We start from the raw sequence: 21,571 nt of genomic DNA on the forward strand, positions 1-21,571 counted from the left end.
GAATATTATATGGGGAGAATGGGCCAGGTTTGCTGAAAACACCAACAGTTTTTAGTGAAAAAGACTTAGTCATCAGTAAGGATGGCATACTCACAATAGAGTGTAGTTGTTATTGGACTCCTGTTTGAGTCCCACATCATTCAGGAAAGCTATAGAGAACAGGAAGAATTGTTTCAGGGAAAGTTTGTAAAACATTGAGGACACCCCAGGAATGCTTTGGAATCCTGCTAACAAAAGCAAACACAAAGAGGAGACTGTATCTCTTCTGCTTTGCCAGAGACCCTTCCTTAGGTTAAGTCTCCGAGAAAGTCAGACAGTTCTACTGTAAGCATCACCAATATGATGAATTGACTGCAGAGCCTCCTTCCTCAAGCTGCTCACTTCCAAACTGAAGTCTCATTGAGTACACCTTGTTGGTAGAGCCTGGGTCACTTGCCTGAGTACTAGCTGCAAGGGAGGAGGCTGTTTCTTGAGTCCTAGCTGCAAGGGAGGAGGCTGTTTCTTGATGAAGGACTCATAAGCTTAAAAATTTGCCAAACAAAAAGAGAAGAGCTTGTCAGTCAGGACATCTACAAATGTCTACAACAACGTGTACCTCTGAAGTTAAGCTGCAAGTATTTGAAGTTGCGGGGCGACGTATCAGAGCATCAGCATCAGAGGTGGTTGGCTTGCAGGTCATAGAGTAGTAAGAAGAATTTACCAACACCAGTATAAGTTTGAAAAGGAAAGTTTTATGAGATAGAAAGAACATTGCTGAAGAGTGCAGCGGGGTGTCTCAGCAAGAGAGGACTGAGCACAATGGAGTGGATTTTTCTTAGGAACATTTATGAACCTTAAAATAGGAGCTTAAGGGTCATTTGGACAATATTAGCCACATAGGTCATGATAAATGATTACATTTGTAGACATTTTGGTGCCTTAATGTCAGCAAGGATTGCACAATGAGTTTCAACATGCATGCATTCTGGAGATGTATAGAAATTCTAGTTGTTTTGGGGAAAGAAGCCTGGTACCAGATGCTGGCTTTAGACAATAAGGTAGTCTAATTACTTCTAAATTCCCCAGATAAGAAATTTTGCTTCTGGATGGCCTGCATAGTGGTCACCAGGTGATCTTTTCTCTCCTCAGAAGTTCCTATTTTAATATGCAAATATAAATAGTTTTGAAAATGTCTTAGCTATATCTACCTGTTACTTTTGTTGTGGGTAATCATCTAGAACAGGGATCTTAAATCTAAGCAGGATTCAGATATTTCTAGTGTTACTGTGTAGGGGAAGAACAATAATTTTCCCTCTACTCTCCATAGTTCTTAGTTGAGATAGATCCCTGCAATAAAAAACAAATTAACAAGAGAAAAGCAAACAAAATGTAAAAGCATGTTGTTTTATTCTGTTTGGGCTAATACAACAAAAATACCTTGGACTGGGCAATTTATAAACAACAGAAATTTATTTCTCACAATTCTGGAGGCTGGGAATCCCAAGATCAAGGCCTCAGCAGATTTGGTGAGGGCCTGTTTTTTATAGATGGTCCTTTTTCTGTGTGCTCATGTGGTGGAAGGGGTGAATACTGTGTCCTCCTTTCAATCTCTTTTGCAAGGAAACTAATGTCATTCATCAGGGCCCACCGCTTAATACCCATCACAATGCAGATTAGGTTTCAAGATGAGTTTAGTAGGAACATAAACATTCAGACCATAGCATATGCACACATCCTATATGCATTAGACATGACTCAGAGAAAGGTGTGAATATTTAAAGTAGACCTCAAAGGGGTGGTTTAAACTTAAGGCTTAAATACCATCATTCTCTGAAACAAAGAAAGAAGGATGGAAAGGTCTGGTTAAGATGAGAAGGCTGGGAAAGGACCTTAAACAAAGCTAAGGGTTGCTGTGCAGATTTGAGTCAATGTTTTCTCCATTGATTAAGAGTTCTAGTGATTTAGTCATCATTTTCTTCTGGGTACAGACAGAGAGATATCCTTACAAATGGAGATTTCTGTCTATTAATGTAAATTTCTCTTGCAAAAGGGCAACTTTTCAGAGCTGTTCCTGTGTCTGTACTTTCTCAAAGTAACCAACTCAAAATTAACCCTATGCTAGAAAGGTGTATTTTGGAATGGCATATTCTGATCTCCTACAGTTGTATTTTGAAATGGCATGTTCCCCTTATGTAGAAGATGGTGGATTAACATTGAGGAAAGTGAAGCTGACAACCATAAGGACTAAGAACCCTCACAAGAGAGGAATTCATTCTTAGGATATAAGTTGTCCCTTAGAAAGGGTAATTTTAATGTGTTCATGTTATTTAAATTTATCTCCCAGGCTAGCCCTCCTTGGACTCATATGTGGTGCAAGACAGAGAAATGGAACATGTTTTTTACTTTGTTAAAAGAAAAACTTTAGAAACATTAAATTTAACAGAATTTGAGCAAAGACTGATTCATCAATCAGGCAGCCTCCAGAACAAGAATAGGTTCAGAGCAATTCCAAGGTTGTCATGTGACGAGATAACATTTATGGATAGAAAAAAGGAAGTGACAAACAGATAACAGAAGTGAGATACAGAAGCAGCTGGATTGGTTACAGCTGGGTTTTTGCCTTACTCGAACCTGCTGTGATTGGCTAAGACTCAGCTACTTGTTACAGGAGTAGGTTACAGTCTGTTTACACATCAAATTAGGTTATAGTTCATTATGTATGAAATAACCTTGAGGCTGAACTTAAATATATAAGGAGGCAGCTTTAGGTCAAACTTAATTTAACAACTTAAATCTCTTGAAGACATCAAGTGAATAAGATGTTTACACTCAGGCTCCTCCAAAAGGGTCTAAAACAAGGGGGAAAAGTACATTTCCAGCTTCACAATGGACCATCATCCTCTATCGCTGGAGGAGCACAGATGGTGTCCAAGAAAGACTCAGGGAAGGCTGAGATGCAGTAGCATGCAGGGCCCATGTGGTCACCTGGCAAGAAGCCACCAGGAATCCTAGACATAATTGAGGGTGGATCTTAGAACATGGATATAAAAGCAAGGAAAAATTTAAAAAATTACTCGTAAGGTGACCTAGAACCTGGGAGAAAAATCAGTTTATACATGTATCTTATTTTTGATCTATCATTACATTCTTGGGATTGTTTAGCTGCTAAATAGGACTATTTCCAGATATATGAAATCACTACTAAGATTGAATTCAGATAACTACAAGAGCTTTTTATTTTAAATGGCACCTTATCATGTGTCTAAAGTAAACACTTAGATATTAATGTATATTAGTGATAGATGCATATTAGCAAATATTAATTGGTTTTATAGAGGAAAAGTATACATATGTAAGAATTAAACAAATATATGGTATAAAAGGAACTATTTTTAGTGATTAAATTGAATTGCTGGCATATCGCAATATTTCAAAGGCCCCCAGTGGGAGATTAGCTTATATTCTGGAACTTTACTTTATTGAAAAAAACCCCTCAATGTTATAAAACTTGAATATTTTCAGGAAGCAAAAAGCATTTTCAAATATAAGTTGTTCAAGGAACATTAGGTCTCTTATTGCTTGAATCAATGGGGAAAAAGCTAAATGGTTTTTAAAAAAGATTTGAAGCAACCAAAAAGATAATCTTTCTTTTCTTCTGGCAGTCAACTTAAATGATGAATAAGTATAGTGAAATGCCTAGTTGTTAAATTTTTACTTTATTTACACATTAAATTACAAAAATAGAGGAAGCTCTTTGCCATTTAAATTTTCCACTGTGAGGTTTATAACTTCACCAGAGCTGAAAACAAAAGAATATTTTTGCAATAAGATTTTCAATAAGAGAGAGGATGAAACAAAAACTTTGCAGCAATTAAAATCTTATAAAGAATAAAATTAATTTCAAACTGCTTGTAACTTTCAGAACTCCATGTTACCAATGAAACTTTAATTTTTAAATAGGTAAATTTAAGGAAAAAATTATATTCTTAAAAATAAAATGCTCTCAAAGACCAAGATTTTCTATTGTAAGGGAAGCTTTCTCCCTTAATTCCTTTATTTATTGTGTTTGATCAAAGTAATCAGGCTAAAGTGTGCAGACCTGTTACATGAGATACACATCTGGGGAGTAAAGGTCAGTGAGAGATAAAGTGAGTTAAGGCAGAGAGGCTTTCTGGACTGAAGCCCAAGAGGACTGATTTACTTGGAAAGAATGTAAGCTGACAAGCTTCTTCAATTCAGGGTCAGGAACATGATCTAGTTGATGATGCAGCTGTTTTATGAAAGGAGCTTTATTCTGGGCCTTCACTGTTATCCTCCTAATAAATTATTTTGAGTACAAATGCTATCTTGAAGAGCACAAAACATTTTATGAAGTAATTTTGGAGGATATGTATATTATACATATGTATACATATATGAATGATAATCTAGTACTAATAATTTGAATTTAACCTTGACACACTTTGTTATCTCAATTTTAATACATGAAATGACTTCTTTAAAGATCAATATGATGGTCATTGAAGAAAAGGTAGTATTTGGAGGCTGTATTAGTGCAAAAATACCAATTTTCAGGCTAAGACGTCCAGTCATAAGGATAGTGCAGTTTACTGCAAAATAAATCCGAAGTCAGAGGTACAGCTCAGGGTTGAATTTTTTTCCAGAGTTTCTGATCTGTATCTCCCAGCAGGGATGATAAATTAGGCCAGCTGCAATTGGTCCCAGCTTTTCTGGGATCTTGAATGACTGGAAACCTGGTGGTATTCAAAGAAGCATCTCTTTGTTTAAATCACTTACCTGACTACACACACCCTTTCATCAAGCAAAGTGAGTAAGAGTGTTTTGACACCTTTATACCTCCATTAGATTGTGCTTTGTAACATGATTTCTTCAGTGTGGTTTCCTTTGATTTTTAAAAATTGAATGTTTTTCAAAAAAACTTTGTGTTGTATTTAGTATAAATACTCTCTTTCTTTTTTTATTTATTTTATTTTATTTTTTTGAGACGGAGTCTCACTCTTGCCCAGGCTGGCGTGCAGTGGCCCAATCTGGGCTCACTGCAAGCTCTGCCTCCCAGGTTCATGCCATTCTCTTGCCTCAGCCTCCCTAGTAGCTGGGACTACAGGCACCCACCATCATGCCCAGATAATTTTTTGTACTTTTAGTAGAGATGGGGTTTCACCGTGTTAGCCAGGATTGTCTCGATATCCTGACTTCGTGATCTGTCCACCTTGGCCTCCCAAAGTGTTGGGATTACAGGCGTGAGCCTCCGTGCCCAGCCAATACTCTTTCTCTTACTCTGGGATATGTCTTCTTTCATCCTTTTGATATTTAAGAAATATTTTCCATGACACAGATTGTATTATTTGTCAATCATTCTTTTTCTCCCACACTTGCTGTGGTTCACTGTGAGTATAATATCGATCTTGGGATTGACCACGTGTCTTGCTTGAGCTAATGGAATATGAAAAAAATAACTATACATATTCTAATCTGAAGAGACATTGTATATTCTCTCATCCTCTTGCATTCTGCCATCTGCCACAAGTTGAATATGCACTGGGAAGCTTCTAGTTCCAACATGACAGACATATAGCGCAGAAATAAACCTGATTTACAACTTGAAGTAGAACTACCTGGCCAACTTATAAACTTTTGGGAAATAAATGAATGCTTTTTGTTGCAAGCCACTGAGATTTTTAGATATATTTGTTATGCAGCAATATCAGAGCAGAATCTGACTTATACATCCTCAACTTTCAATACTTCAAAGTCAGAAATCCATAGAATGATGAAAGAAGAGTACAATGAATATCTATATGATCTTCATTTAAATTCATCCATTGTTAACATTGTGTCATTTTTATTCCATCTGTCTTTCTTTCATTTTGGGAGACCATTGAAAAATTTTAGGTATCTGATACTTTCATAAATACTTTAGTTTCCAGAATGTCTAAGACTAAGAACTGTCTTAGACAGTACAGGCTGCTATAATAAAAATATCATCCAGTGGTTGTTTGAACAACAGAAATTTATTTTTTACAGTTCTGAAGGCTGAGAAGTCTAAGATCAAGGTGATGGCCAATTTGATTCCTGGTGAGGGCCCTCTTCCTCACACGGTGGAGAGAGAGAGATCATCTCTCTTGTATCTTTTCTTATAAGGGCATTACTGCCCTTATAAGGGACCTAATTACCCTCTAAAGGCACTAGCTTAATACCATTACCTTGGGAATTAGGGTTATAACTTAAGAATTTTGGGAGGACACAAACATTCAGTTTACAGCATAACATTCTTTCATTTCCATTAGTTCAACGTAATTTGAAATAGCTTATAAATGATTAAAAATTATCTAACTTTATCTTAAAAGAAATGCACAAAAGTGATCTAAACAAGGTAATGTAATACTATAGAAAAAGTAATAACAGTGTAGGGACATGGTGTAGAAAAAGCAACCACAGCCAACCCATAGTGAGTTGAAACTGTCCAGCAACTTCTTGGAAAACATTATTTTCAATTTTATTAAATGTAAGTAAATATAATGATTTATAAGTGCGGCTACATATATTTTATCAGCATTACTGAGGGATCAGGCAATGAAGTGTTTTAAGCTATCTAAGTTTAGTGGTACGTAAATCCATCCAATGCCAGCATGCTGGGGAGTGTAGAGAATTATAGGCTGGCGTGAATTCCTAATGTGACTCAGCATAATGTGTGTTGCCTGCTGAACACTTTCAAATGAATTGATGAAGATTTCCATGGGCCACACTCCTTTAAACTTCATGCTCAAGGTTGTTTCTTCTACATTAGCAATAAAGACATGGATAAATACCCAGAAAGGAGGTAGGAAAAAAAAGTCACAGACGTGTAGTTTAGAGAGGTAAAATAGTGTAAAACGGACTTCTGAGCTGGACTTTGGCATCAGAAAGACCTGGGTTTTTATGCTAGGTCTATCCTTCGTTTCCTAGTTATCTTGGTCAACTTTTTTTTTTTTTTTTTTTTTTTTTTTTTTTTTTTTTGAGACAGGGTTTTGCTCTTGTTGCCCATGGCGCGATCTCGGCTTACTGCAATTTCCACCTCCTGGGTTCAAGAGATTGCCCTGCCTCAGACTCCCAAGTAGCTGAGATTACAGGCATGCACCACCATGCCCAGCTAATTTTCTCTACTTTTAGTAGAAATGGGGTTTCACCGTGTTAGCTAGGCTGGTCTCGAACTCCTGACCTCAGGAAACCCGCCCACCTCCGCCTCCCAAAATGCTGGGATTACAGGCATGTGCCACTATGCCTGGTGTTGGGCAACTTTTTCAGTGTCTCTGTGCTTGGTTTTCTCATCTATAAAATGGGAGCAATAGTGTCTACCTCAGTGGGTTTCATTGACTAGTAAATTATTAATTAAATACAATTATTAGTGTGTTCACATTTACAACATCCTCTGTAATCTTCCTGCTCCACAATAGACATGTGCCTTTGCTCATTTAGCTTGTCTTCCTTTCCCCGTCTCTAAAAGGCAAAGGCTTTTCAGGCTGATTCGATAATAACAGAGGAAAAATAAGAGAAAAACCAGTGTCAGAGCAGCATGCTGATCACACCCCTGCAGGAGACAGCATTCATTAGGGGGACAGAACTCACTGGGAGGATGATCACAGGGGTGGGATGTGGCTGGGGCGGGGGTGAAAGAAGACTCTTCTGGGGCACAGTTCACTTGGGAGGGAAGCACTGTGTCCATGAGCCCTCATATATTTTAGTAGATATAGGTCTGGATTGGAAACTGGATTTAATTGCAAACCACCCCAGGTTCTGGACTATGAAAGTTATAGTTCAACAGGAAACATGCGTACAGCTCTTAATGCAGTGTCTTGTACATGAAAGTCATTGGCAAATGAGCATTTTAGTACATTTTTAGAGACAGTAGGCATCTTAGAGCCACCTAGTCCAGTGGTTCTTCAGCTTTAACTGTGAAAACCACTGAAGGTGCTTGTATAAATCATGGCTTCTGGCTCCCACATCCATGGATTCTGGTTCTGGTATGAGGTGAGACAGAAGCTGCTCCTTTCTTTATTTTCATTTGTTTCTTGCCTTATTCTTAATAAACACTTCTATGATTCTGATTCAGGTGGTCTATGAACTATAGCTTGAACCTAGATTCAGATGCTTCTATTTGTTAGTTCCCCTTCCTGGAGCTATTCTAGAGAAACTCTCTTTTGCGTGCACAATATCATATACAAGGATAGTTACTCCAACATTTTTCCAGGTAAAAAATTGGAAACAGTCTAACTAGCCCTCAATTGAGGGACAGCTAGCAAAAGTATAGTGCATTCTTATAATGCAATGCTATGCAACAATTAAAAGAGACTAAGGGAGATGTATATTTTCTGATGTGGAAAAGTCTCTAAGACATATTGCTTAGTTAAAGCAAGTTACAGAACAAGATGTACAATGTGGAACTATTTATTGAACACAGAGTGAAAAATACTACCTATTTTTATGGGTATGGATATATATATACACATATGGACATATGATATAAATGCTTAAAAGGGTTTGAAAGGGTTGATACGCAATAACAGTGTTCGTCTTAAGACAGCAGAAGTAAGATACCGCAATTGAGGTGTTCTCTGTAATGTTCTATATGTTTACAGGAAAAATGTATTTATGTATTACTTGTGTAACTTAAAAAATCTATGAATAAAGGCCTAGCTCAACTCCTTCATTTTATTAAGATAAGGCAACTGATACTTGTCTGCCAAGGGTCTCAGACAGCTTGGTAATCTCATAGATAGACCTCCTGCATTCCATTGCTTATAACTGCTTGTAGCTAGTGCAGTAGCTTTCTTCATCATGCTCAGTTGAGCTAATTAGGCATTTTAGATGAGGATGCAGTAGCCACAGCCATATCCTCAGCATCAGGAGGAGGCAGTGACTGTTAAGAAAAGGCCAGCTGGGGCTGGACAGGGATATGCTAGGTAGTGCTTTGATTAAACTTGAACTTGTCGGTGTCCAACAATGATCAGTTCCCCCAGAAACACTAAAATGAGCAGGAGATAGATAGCTTCCAGAATGCCCATCAATTTACAGTGAGAAATATAACTGCCTGGGCTGCTGTAGTTATATCAGCCTGACCACAACAGTCTATTGAAGTGAACAGCTAAGGAGAAAGCCAAGTGATAATTAGAAATCCACTTTGTAACTTACATGACCAATCACGATATCAAATTATTTAAAGTCTTATGATCAACACATTCTCTCAGAGGGAAGAATCAGAGAGCACTTGGTGAGTGTGGAATCTGAAGGAGAGGATTTACATTAATCAAAATATTTCACAGCATCTGGCTAAATTAATTAGCTGCATCCAGCTCATCATGGAAATCAACTTACTAATGGGAGTGAAATATTTAAGTCATGTCATTGGCTTATGCTCCTTGGGACTCTCTGACTGGATGGTAATTCTATTTATGCCATACACCCTCCTTTCTCTATGTTTTGTTGGTTGTATATTATATATGTTAATATATTAAATCATATCACCATTTTTCTGCTCCAGGATTTAATTTGGTCATCTTTGTATCTCTGCTCTGATCCTCTTTGTGTTACTCCTACAATTCAATGCCAGTTGCCATCTCTGGGTCTCCACAATTGGGTTGCTCTTATCCCTCTGATTTCCTCTACCTAGATGATTCCTTTGTCATTCAGATTGCAGCAGTTTAAAGGTCAACTTGTTAGAACAGCCTTCCTCAGCACCCAATCTAAAAAAAGGCACTCGTTCATTCTCTATTACTTTATTTTAGTTTGTACATGATGCTCATTAGCTTGTTAATATCTGATATTTACTGTTTATATGTGTGTGTTTTAATTTTTGGTTGTATTTCCCACCAGGATATGACCTTCATGAAAGCAGGTCCTTGTCAATCTTTCTCCTCTGCTCTTTGCTCAGTACCTAGAACAGAATGTGGCACTTGGCAGGTTCTCATGAAAACTGTTGAATGAATCAATCAAGAAGCCCATAGCACTTTCGTAATTTACACGTTTTTTACATTGTAGTCCCCAGTGAAGACAAAGATATCTTTTTAGAAATAAACCTGGCCAAGACTCTGTATATCTTGGTCAATTCTCAATGGGTGGCAGCTAATTCAGTAAAAGGGAGGCTGTGAGTGGAGGGGAGGAGTGTGTGGTTCAGAAATGCCACCTAAGTGTCTATTCTCCTGCAGTGAGGGCTTACTCAACAATGGAAGCGGATGCTTCTGAATGCCTACATGCTGATCACAGATTATGGTGGACACACTTCAGAAAACTATAGTATTTACTAAACAGGAGAGTTGTTTGATGTTATGGTGCAATGACCTTACTGTATTAAAATGAAAGATAGTCCTATAAACCAACGGCAATGGTGGATAAAGTCAGGCCATTGAAGAGCTAAGGCTTCAATATTCCCAATGCATTTGCATTTCATCAGATTTCAGAGCTTTTCTTTAGAGTTTTAAAAGGTTACCACTCCCCTTATCACAAGGCACTCACTTCTTATTGGGTAGGGGCAAACCTTGAAAGAAATAAAACAGACTACTGTGTAATGGTAAATGAGACTAATTTTCCAGTGTGCCATCTGGGAGAGGAATTGCTGACAAGGAAACATCCATAAGGTAGGAGATGATTACAAACATTGATTTATTTTATCTTCCATCACACCTTTTGCAATAAGATCCCAGGCTGAAAAAGGTCCGGTTGATGTAATTTGTCTCTAGGAAATAAGAATATGAATAGAAATGATAAAACTATGCAATTGATAAAAGGTAGTTTTTCCTCTCTGGTATTAAATCTATTTTTTGTATTGATTTTTGGAGTATGGAAGTTTGTAGCATAGAGCATAGAATCATTCTTAATTTTAAAGTTACTAAATTTGTGAATATCTGTGAGATAAGTAGAATAAACAAATTCTAAAGAGAGAATATAACATAGTGGCATTCCTGAGGTAGAACTACACATTTTTGGTATTATGCAATAATTAATATCTTTCAAGAAGATGTGCAACAAACATCTTAAAAATCAGATTTTGTTCAGATTATAACACTGTGGTATATCTTCTGTTAAGATAATATAGGTGCATAAAAATATGGTTCCTCTCATAACAATGATCTGATAAGAGAAAAAGATATTTTGCTTTTAAAAATATATTATGACTGTACTATTTTATGGAAAAATTATGAATAATAATAAAAATTTAATACACATTTAGTTTTCTGTGACAGAATTAGTGAAACATTACATTTCTACATTTATTTTGTTTTCATTTTATCTTCACTCCCTCCTGTAAAGGATTTATAATTCATGAATAAAAATTAACTGCTGGCTTAAACTTGACTTGTGGGTTTTCAGGAAAGAAACTAATGTTTATATATTATGTTCTTTCTACCAGTATTCAGGGAAAATCATTATTGCTATCTATTTAGATGCTAAATGTTATTTGCATTTTGAAATTTCATAAAGAACTCTGTCATTTATTTTTCATTTTGAAAAGCCACCTAAGTGTCTATTCTCCTGCAGTGAGGGCTTACTCAACAATGGAAGCGGATGCTTCTGAATGCCTACATGCTGATCACAGATTATGGTGGACACACTTCAGAAAACTATAGTATTTACTAAACAGGAGAGTTGTTTGATGTTATGGTGCAATGACCTTACTGTATTAAAATGAAAGATATATTATTTTCTAATAATATATCTGCTCTAAAAGAAAAAGGAAGAAAATGCTATGCTTCTATGAGAATGAAGTCAGACAAGTCATTAAACAGAATTTAATCTAAAGATCCTTCTAAGAAACAATTTTTCTCCTGAAATTCACATTTTATCCATTCCTATTCTCTTCTTTCCCCTTAAGTTCATTGACAAAAACCCAAAATAAACTAAGGTATGATTTTGAATATTTAAAAAACAATTAACTAGAGATATACAAAGTATCAAAGAAGATATTTTATTAAAATATGACATCTTTTGTTCCGTTTCCTTTATTCTTGAGTAAAGACTAGACACTTGGCTGCTTTTTCAGTTTCTGGGATTTATGAGATATTAAGCAAGAGTCCATATTAGAAAACAAACTTTATTTTCATTTATGTGATACTTACTGTAGTAATATGACATTTACTATAATTTAGTCCTACTGGTAACTTACAAGATTTGAAATCTCAGTGCTTTGCATAACCTCCTTCCAAGTGTTTTAATTGACATTCTGCTATGATAAACCCCACACACCATTACCTGACTAATTGCTTGAGTTACAGTGCTTATACAATGCCATTCTTTGTCCTTGGTCTTTTGGGGTATTAAATAGCAAGGCTGTCCTGAAAGAGGAAGTTACTGCTGTTTTTCATGTGATGCATTAACCTCTCGGTAGCTTTGTCAGGGACAGACTCCCTTCTGTTCTTCTCTCAGCTGATGCCAAACCTGATGCTTATCAGAGCTATCTTATTCTCAACTTTCTAGGGGAGCCCTTGACTTCTAAAGGGTCTCCCAGAGCCACTGCCACAGGCAGAGTTTTCCATGAGCTGACTCTGAAGTCATGGAATGGGCCCTGGACCAAGTGACAAAATGAGAATGTAATGATATTTAAATCTTCGGCACTGACTATGATTAGGCAGGATTTGTTAGGAAAATAATCTTACTACATCAGAAGTAGAAAAGGGTTTAGAGCTGGCTCTTCTAGTCTGAATTCATTGTTTTCAATGTAAGGACACTACTTTCCTCTTGGTAAAGGGACTTACCCTAGCCTCAGGCAGCTGTTAGTAACCGAGGCTCAGGGCCCCCTTTTATGAACCCAGATCCAAGATGAATTCTTGAAGCCTGATGCCAAATTATGGAGTTTGAGCAAAGCAGGAAAGTGCTAGGGTCACCATGCCAACACACCCCAAAAAACTGCTGTGTAGCTAATAATCCTCTCATGTTTTCTACGTATCTTTGATGTTGACACAGGTCAGTGACAATGACTTTATGTATAGTGAAGAGTAATTAGGGGGTTCTCAAGGACTTTTTGAGAACTAGAGACAGAGTAAGAACCAACTCTTGTATCTATAAGCTAGATTGACCCTAAATTGACTCTTCTTGGAAACTTCTAATTAAAATGTGACAGAGTCTGCTCTTCCCCTGATCCGTGATGCTAAATGGCTCTAAAACTAGTTCAGATTCCAATGGACAAGAGAAAAATGGATATCTTTTGGGATATGTAATGTCTGTTGACATCTTCAAACTTCTGATCCTTCTGATGTTTGTTTATAAGAATTTCTGAGCCCTGGAATAGGTTTAGAACTCTCTGGATTGAAAAAAAAGATCTTAAACATTGTAGAAATGAAAGATATATGAGAGTTCGGTAAATGCAAATAGTTTAATAATAAAACATTTATTTAATGCCGTATCTTTAGTAGTTATATTTCATATTTGAGTGCCTTACATGTGGGCATTGAAGTATGCTGATAAAAGGATCAACGCAGGCTTTCAACACTGAGAAGCCCGGCTATCAACAGAAAGCAAACTGTTAGTAATGAAAATTCCCTGTCTATCACCTTATCTGAAAAACATTTTTCGCTTCAAAGACAAATTCCTTTTCTTTTTCTTTCTTTTTTTTTTTTTTATAAAATGAAAAAGGTTTTTTTTTTTTTTATTATTATACTTTAAGTTCTAGGGTACATGTGCATAACGTGCAGGTTTGTTACATATGTATACTTATGCGATATAGAACCCACTCATATGTTAGATTCTGTATCCTGACGTTTCCTCAGAATCTCCCCTGTAGGACAACTCTGGTTAATTTTGGATAGACTGGTGGAGCAGGAATGAGCTAGCTCTCCTTTGTTTTACATAATAATTCCCTCCTGAGAAACACCCCACAACAGGCATTCTGCTTGGTCTCCAAAATGGTGAAGAGGTTTGCTTACTTATTTTAATGGATATATAAATTCTTCATATCAAAGAAGCAGAAAAGTCTCAGTGAAATTTTACCTCATGGTGAGTTTCTAACATGGAACTGGTTTGACTCCATCGTGGGTTTTTATTAACATGGCAAAATTTAACAAAAATGTATTATGGACATATGTAAGTTTTAAATTCAGGAGTGCAATAACAACTTTGATAGATTATTAACTGCTGCCAGGACTAGTTTATTAACTGGTAAGTGAACAAATCAATCAACATGTTTGGACCCCATTGCTTTACCTTTTAAAAAATTAATGGACTTTATTTTTTAAAGCAGTTTTAGGTTTACTAAAAAATTAAGCAGAAAGAACAGAGAGTTCTCATATACCACCCTCCCTCACTCTTCACACCCAGCTCCCCATTGCTTTTTTAATCAGTGGAATATATCAGCCTGCAAAATTTAATTCAGGCTCATTATCCAGTCACACACCCACAGATGCACACTGTCCCTTTCCCTCACCTCCTTTAGTCCTCTTTTTTCCTAAAATAAGAAAACTACTATAGCAGATATGCTCAGAATCACTGTGAGGGAAATAAAAGTGGTGAAACTGAGGAGTAATAATTTTCTTCTTGCCTTTGCCTAATCTGATCCTTACAAGTTTTTTTAAAGGTTGTGGAGACATGGAGCTGGGACTTATTGTTGTGCCTCAATTTAGGCTACATTTTTACCTGTTTACTCACCCATGCAGGTGACTTAACTTTTCTACCAACTAGTCGCCGAGTTATCACTTGGTCCTGCCCTAGCTTGATTGCTCTGGTAAGTGCAGTTCCTTCTCCATAACCAACCTTACTCCATGGGTCTCCACTGTCACTTGTAACATTCTGCTTCCTGTCCTACAGCTTTGATTTAAGGCAGGATGAGAGGAGAAGAGGAGGAACTGAAAAAGTGATGGCATCCATAGAGGCAAAAAGTTTCCACATTTTCAGCAGGACTCTTTTTATGGTATTATATTCTGAACCAAGGCCAATCCCTTTCCATCTGACAGAATAATGCTGAGAATGTTTTAATTTTCTTCTTACTTGTTAAACACAAGAAGCATTTAACTTGGTAGACTGTAATGTTACATCCAATGTCCTTAATAAAATTGTAATGGATTCACTATTTAGATACTCTGGAAGAAATAGCTTGCCACTGGACAATAGAAACAATGATGCTTTTTCTGCATCTATCGACACGAAGAGATGGGCACGTCTATCAGAGCTGATTACAATCACTCTGGAATTGCTCTTAAAAAATAAAGTGGGAAATAGAAATCTGTAGTTACAAAGTTTCTCTGTCTTCCTTTTGATGTGGCAATTTGTGAATGAACTCAAGATTTGAGCTCTAAAGGGCTACCTGTCTGAGTTTACTGGAAGAACTGGGGCAAGAGGAAATAACTTATCAGAAATTCTCCCTAATTTCTCTTCATGGCCACCTAGCATTGAAGGTGCAGTGCTAGGCACCTTAAAAAGGAAAATAGGATTGTTTGATGGATGTAGCTCTGAGGAAGGAGATGTAAGTAGTGGCAGCAACTGCCTCTACCCATTTTCCTTCTCCTGATATTCTTGTGTAATATGCTGTTGTCTGAAATAACCTTTCCTTGTCACTCTTTATCAAATACTTCCATTTGCTTTCTCTATAGCACCTACTTACAGTCTGAAATGTTTATTTCTTTACCGAATGTTATTTATTACTCTCATTGGAATGTAAGCTTTGTGAGAGCGTATATTTTATTCTGTAACTCCTGGATATAATTTGGTGCCTGACACAGAGTAGATTTTAATAAACATTTGTGACTGAATATAAGGAAGAGCAAAAAGAAGAAAGAAAGAGAAACATGAGTATGAGAAGAAACACAGCAGGAAATATTGCTCTAAATAAAATGATGTGAGACATTAAAAGTAGCTCTTCCAATAGCAAAGGAATGTTATAGACATAATGGTTCATTTTATAATTCTATAGAACTATACAGGGTCAGAGGAGAAGAATGCTTTATATAAGGTTAAGAAGAAAAGGTCACCCGTTTTGCAGCCCAAACAATATATGCACACATATCCATGTGCCTAAAACTGTTTCAACGGTATTTATATTTATATTAGAATTAGTATTCAAGAGTACAACTGGAACATAGTATTAGTATGGGCAATATATTCGAAGGCTCAGAACATTGTGGGAGTGCTATGGTTTGAATGTATCCCCCAAGGTTTGTGTGATAAAAACCTAATTCTCAATGCAACAGTGTTAATGTCACTATTAAAACATTAATGTCACTATTTTTGGAATGGGTTCTTATAAAAGTGAATTCAGCCCTCTCTTAAACTGTCTTGCCTTTGTGTCTTTCTCCATGGGAAGAAGGCCTGGACCAGATTCTGATTTCCTGATGTTGGACTTCCCAGTCTCCAAGACTGTGAGAAATAGATTTCTTTTCTTTATAAATTATCCAGTTTGTAAAATTATATTACAGCAACACAAAATGGGCTAAAATGGGAATAATCTTTTGAAAAACTTTTTGGGACATAATTTGATCCATCTAGCTTCTAATAGATAAAGATGTTGTGGATGGATGAGGAGTGATTGTGGTAAAAAAAAGAGAATGTAAAAAGAAAGAGAGAGTGGTGAAAAGAAAGAGAACAAAACAAAGGAGGCAGGCTGGGATTTTATAATAAAAGAAATAGAGATAAAATTAAATGGAGAAGAAGATACGATAACAAAATTTGCTCTCAAGGCACTACAGACATGTTAGGCAGAAAGGGATTTCATTCAGGTAAGTAGGTGCTTATTTAATCATTGAAGCAGGAAGAAGCAAAGGCAGGGATGGTTGTCGCTAGTTGTCAGATTTGCCTCTAGCCTTCAGAGAATCAGAAAATTGCTGCTACTGCTTTCTTCTCCTCCTCCTCCTCCTCCTCCTCCTCCTCCTCCTCCTCCTCCTCCTCCTCCTCCTCCTCCTCCTCCTCCTCCTCCTCCTCCTCCTCCTCCTCCTCCTCCTTCTTCTTCTTCTTCTTCTTCTTCTTCTTCTTCTTCTTCTTCTTCTTCTTCTTCTTCTTCTTCTTCTTCTTCTTCTTCTTCTTCTTCTTCTTTCTTCTTTCTTCTTTCTTCTCCTTCTCCTTCTCCTCTTCCTCCTCCTCCTTCTTCTCCTTCTCCTTCTGCTTCTTCTTCTTTTTTTTTTTTTTGAGACAGAATATTGCTCTGTCACCCAGGCTGGAGTGAAGTGGTGCGATCTTGGCTCACTGCAACCTCCACCTCCGGGGTTCAAGCGATTCTCCTGCCTCAGCCTCCCAAGTAGTAGCTGGGACTACAGAGGGCTTCTATGTTCTTTCTGTCTCTCCCATTCCATCAAATGTTGTCATTGGCAGATACTAAACTGGAACCCTGATGTCAAGAGATTCTGGGAAATTTAGTTCCTACATATGGGCCCCTGAGATTTGGGGGAGCAGATAAAAACAGTATGGAAATAATGCCAAATGCCCAAATGCAATATCAGTCTGGCACAACGTGAGAATGGGAAAAACTTGTCACTGCTTCAAAATATTTCTGGCTAAGTCAATAGATCTAATTCTCATTAAAAAATAGTCAACAGTTACTGAGGGCACTATGCTAAGAGCTTTTCATGCATTATCTCGTTAAGTTTCACAACCATACAAGATGAAACTGCTATTATTATCTCCATTTTAGAAATGAAGAACCAAGACTTAGAGAGGTACAGTGTCTTGCTCCAAATCAAACCAAAAGGGGAAGATTTGAAACTTAAACTCAGGAATGATTCTCTACAAAGCTAATGGCTTTTAATCCTTAAACTACACTATTTGATAGTCAGTTACTAAAATTTATTTATAATCCATGGCTTTAGCCTCAATGTTAAAGTTGTCGATCATCTTCCAAATGTGCACTATGAAGTCAGTGTGAACATCTTATTTCTACTGGGAAAAAAACTAACAAATATTCAAAGAATGTTCTCCCAATCTTGGGCACCTTCTTTTTAATGGGAGCGAAGAGTACACTATTAGAAGAAACATAATGCTTCCTACATTTAGAATAAAGTTTTATAGAATGAGCTAAATGTTATGTATTAATAGAGTGCCCACTGTTATAAAACCTCATCACAGAATCTCAGGGAAGGTACATTCAAGATCATAGCATCTTCAAGAGCCTTTCTAATAGCAAGCATCTCAACTAGGGGTGGCCCCAGGGTTATGGGGGCTAATTGATAAGGGAGAGGAGTTCAAAGGGTGTCTTCTGTCAGGGAAAGGTAAGATGACATTGTCTGGAAACTGCTTAGTCATTTTGTTTCAATGGTAAAAATAATGTTAGGCTAGAGGCTGGAACTGTTGGTGTCAGTTAGCTTTTGTGGCCAAATCTTGCTAAAACTCCATGGCTGACAAAGTAAAGCTTGTGTATCTGTGGTAGATTCAAGATGATCAGAAATTGACATGCCTCACATTAACAAATGAGGCCCATGCCCCTTTCATTTGAGTATGGCTGGCTTCTGAGACTGCTTTGGCTAAAAATTTAGTGGAAGTGTCACTAAGCCACCTTAATAGATTAGCAGCTTCCATGTTCCTGGAAAAATGTCTTTGGGAGCCCTGAGCCATGATGGAAGTTTAAAAACCTTGAGACCGGCATGCCAGAGAGATTATGTGATTGAAAGTCCTAACCGAGCCCAAGTATTTTCCATTTCTATCAAGGTATCAGACTTGTAATTAAGCCTCTCTACACCAGCCCATCCACTAGCTGAACACTCGGAGTGACCTTAGTTCATTCCCCATGGAGCAGAGGAATCACCTAGTTGATCCAGACAGACCTGAATTTCTGACCCACGAAATTGTTAGCTGGAATAAATTGTTAGCTAGAAATTGTTAGCTAGAATAAAATGGTTGTTTTTAGACCACTAAGTTTGCAGTACTTTGCAACACAGCAGTAGATAACTGGATCATATCTGTGGGATTGGTGAGGGTTGTTTAATATTGATCGGTCTCAGCTGGTCTTACCTGGGGTCACTCATGGGTCTTCAGGTCATTTGGGGACTGTGCTCTAGGTCATATTTGGCTAGGACATTTTATCTGGAACAGCTCCACTCTATGTGTTTCTCATCCTCCTCCAGTGACCAGCAAGCTGGGTCATTCATATCCTTTTGGTGGCAATGGCAAAAGTGCAGGAGAGCAAGTGGAAACACCCAAGGGTCCTTGAGACCTAATCCCCTGTCACTTCTACCTCATTCTATGGGCTGAAGTCACATGGTTGAACTCAGAGTCAAGGGATTGGAGTATAGAACCCATTTCTTTTGTGTGTGGCAGTGCAAAAATCCATTTAGCAAAGGGTGTGAGTACAGGGAGGGATAAAAAATTGGGGACAATAATGCAATCTACTACGTTTACTTTATTTCAGTTCAGCAAAACATCTATGGAACACCTATTATTTGCCGAACATTATACTAGTCTTTGGGAACACAGAAACAAGAGACTTAACTTTTTGGACTGGAAGTGTTTGCAGTCTAGGCAATCTTCAGGATAAGTAAAAGGGTTTCCTGAACTTAGGTTCTCTAATTAAGGATCCCAACCTCCTATTTTGATTTTTACTTCTAACATGTTAAGATTTACACCTACTTTAGGATTAGCATTTAAGTTACGTTTTATTGTTTTAACGACTTAAAATTTGGTCAGGGGCCCTTACTTGCTTCACTCATTGCGGAAATTTTGTTTGGCTGAAATTTTATGTTTTTACGCAATCATGAAAATTTTTGGTTATAAGAAATGACGTATCTGCATCATCAGTCAAGTTACTATCAACCCCTGCTCCACTGTCTTTTGAAGAACTTTATGTTTTCCTCATCTCCAAATTCTTGGGGAGCCTTATCACGATCAAAATGCTGCCAACATTATCTTTTAACATCTGTGCTTAAATCGGGAAGCAGGAAACCACAATGCAAAGGAAACATATGTGAGGACAATCCATGCCCTTCAATAGGGAACCTGAACACCTTCCTCTTACTGATTAGCTCTGTTCATTACTTTCTGTTGCTCTTTGACCTCTTGTCAGATATGCTGTCTGTAACTTTGTTTACCTCACACCAATAGGTTTCTACTGTCAGAGTCAGACTTCTCCTCTCTCTCCTTCCTCATTACTCTCATTAAGTTCCCATTTCCTGTCTGCAGAAAGTCACTTTCTTCTACTGAAAGATCCAGAGTTGAGCTTCATGAAGGGGTCAACTCAGTTCACTTTTGCAACATCTCTGATCACTCATTAATCCCCAGGGAACATGGCACAGTGGGAAGTACATGGGATGACTTTGGGGTCAAAACCTAGATTTTAATCCCAGCCCCGCTACTTGCTAACACTGTGATTTTGTGCAGGCTACTTCATCTGTCTGTGCTCAGTTTTAGAATCCATTATATGGGTATAGTAAATCTTATCTTGCATGGTTACTATGTGGTATAAGGGAAATAATATTATAAATAGCTAGGACAATATCTTTCATGCTCTCCCTTCTCCTCCCTGTTCCACTAGATATCTCTTGCTTGCACCCTCAGGACTGGTTTACCAAGATACTACCATAACATCTTTGCAGGGTCAAAAATACTTTGTATGTATGGAAGACTAACACAGATACATGTAGTAGGAAGAAAGAAAGGTTATTTTGTCACATGACCTCACTTGTTTAAGAGAACATAAGAAATATCTTAGAGTATTAACACTGAGCATTCTGCAAACCCTAATTCTTCTTAAAATGGTGAGAGAATTAAAAGCCACCAATATTTCCCTTTGAGTCTTCTGCCAAATCTCTGATTTCTCTTTTGCCCAAATATGTGGGCCTGGTTATTTTTGAATGTTTACAGGAAAAAGGATCCTTAGGGATGGGGCTAGGTTTTACTTTTGTTTGTATTCTGGGACCCCACATAGACTTCTTAGATGCTCAAATAAAGGTTTGTTGAACAAATGAATATTTTATTGAATGCAATTGTGTGAACCAATGAAAGTTTAATTATTTTATATACAGACAGAATATTTCTCTGTTCTAGTTTTTGCTGGGACTGGATTTAGTTGGCTGATGCATTGTATCTGTGTTTGATGTCCTCATTCTTGTGGAATGAAGAGTGTATATGTGTGTGTGTGGGAATCTGCATTTGGGGACAGAAGGGCCTATATTTGGGAAGCTGCAATGTGATCAGCTGCTTTTCACATTTTCCTTCATTTCCTTTGTTGCGTTTCATCTCTCAACACTAGACTATAAACTCTCTGAGGACAATGACCATGCCTTATGTTTGTTGTTACCATATATAATATTTTAGGGCTTGTTAACACTGTCAATATTCAATAAATATTGGTTGACTGGATGAATGTGGTAGCAAAGATAACTCAAAGGAAAGTTAGCATTTTTCTATTTTTATATGATTTTGGAAACAAAGCATCTTATCTTTCTCCTTTTTTATCTGTACTGATTTATATTTGTTTCATCCATAGCGCTGTTCCATGGAGCTACCTTTGAATTTATTGTGCTTTAATCTCATCTTTATAAATGCCACATGATTTGTGGAAAAGGGTTTAGACTCTGAAATTAAAGAGACCTGCATCTATAACTTACAGGTTGTGTGACCCTGGGGGAAGGTATGTAACCTCTTGGTGCCTGTTATCTCATCTGTGAAGGTGAATAATGTTGTCACCCACCTG

This window comes from Rhinopithecus roxellana, chromosome 1 (genome assembly GCF_007565055.1).
Source record: "Rhinopithecus roxellana isolate Shanxi Qingling chromosome 1, ASM756505v1, whole genome shotgun sequence".
Taxonomy (NCBI): domain Eukaryota; kingdom Metazoa; phylum Chordata; class Mammalia; order Primates; family Cercopithecidae; genus Rhinopithecus; species Rhinopithecus roxellana.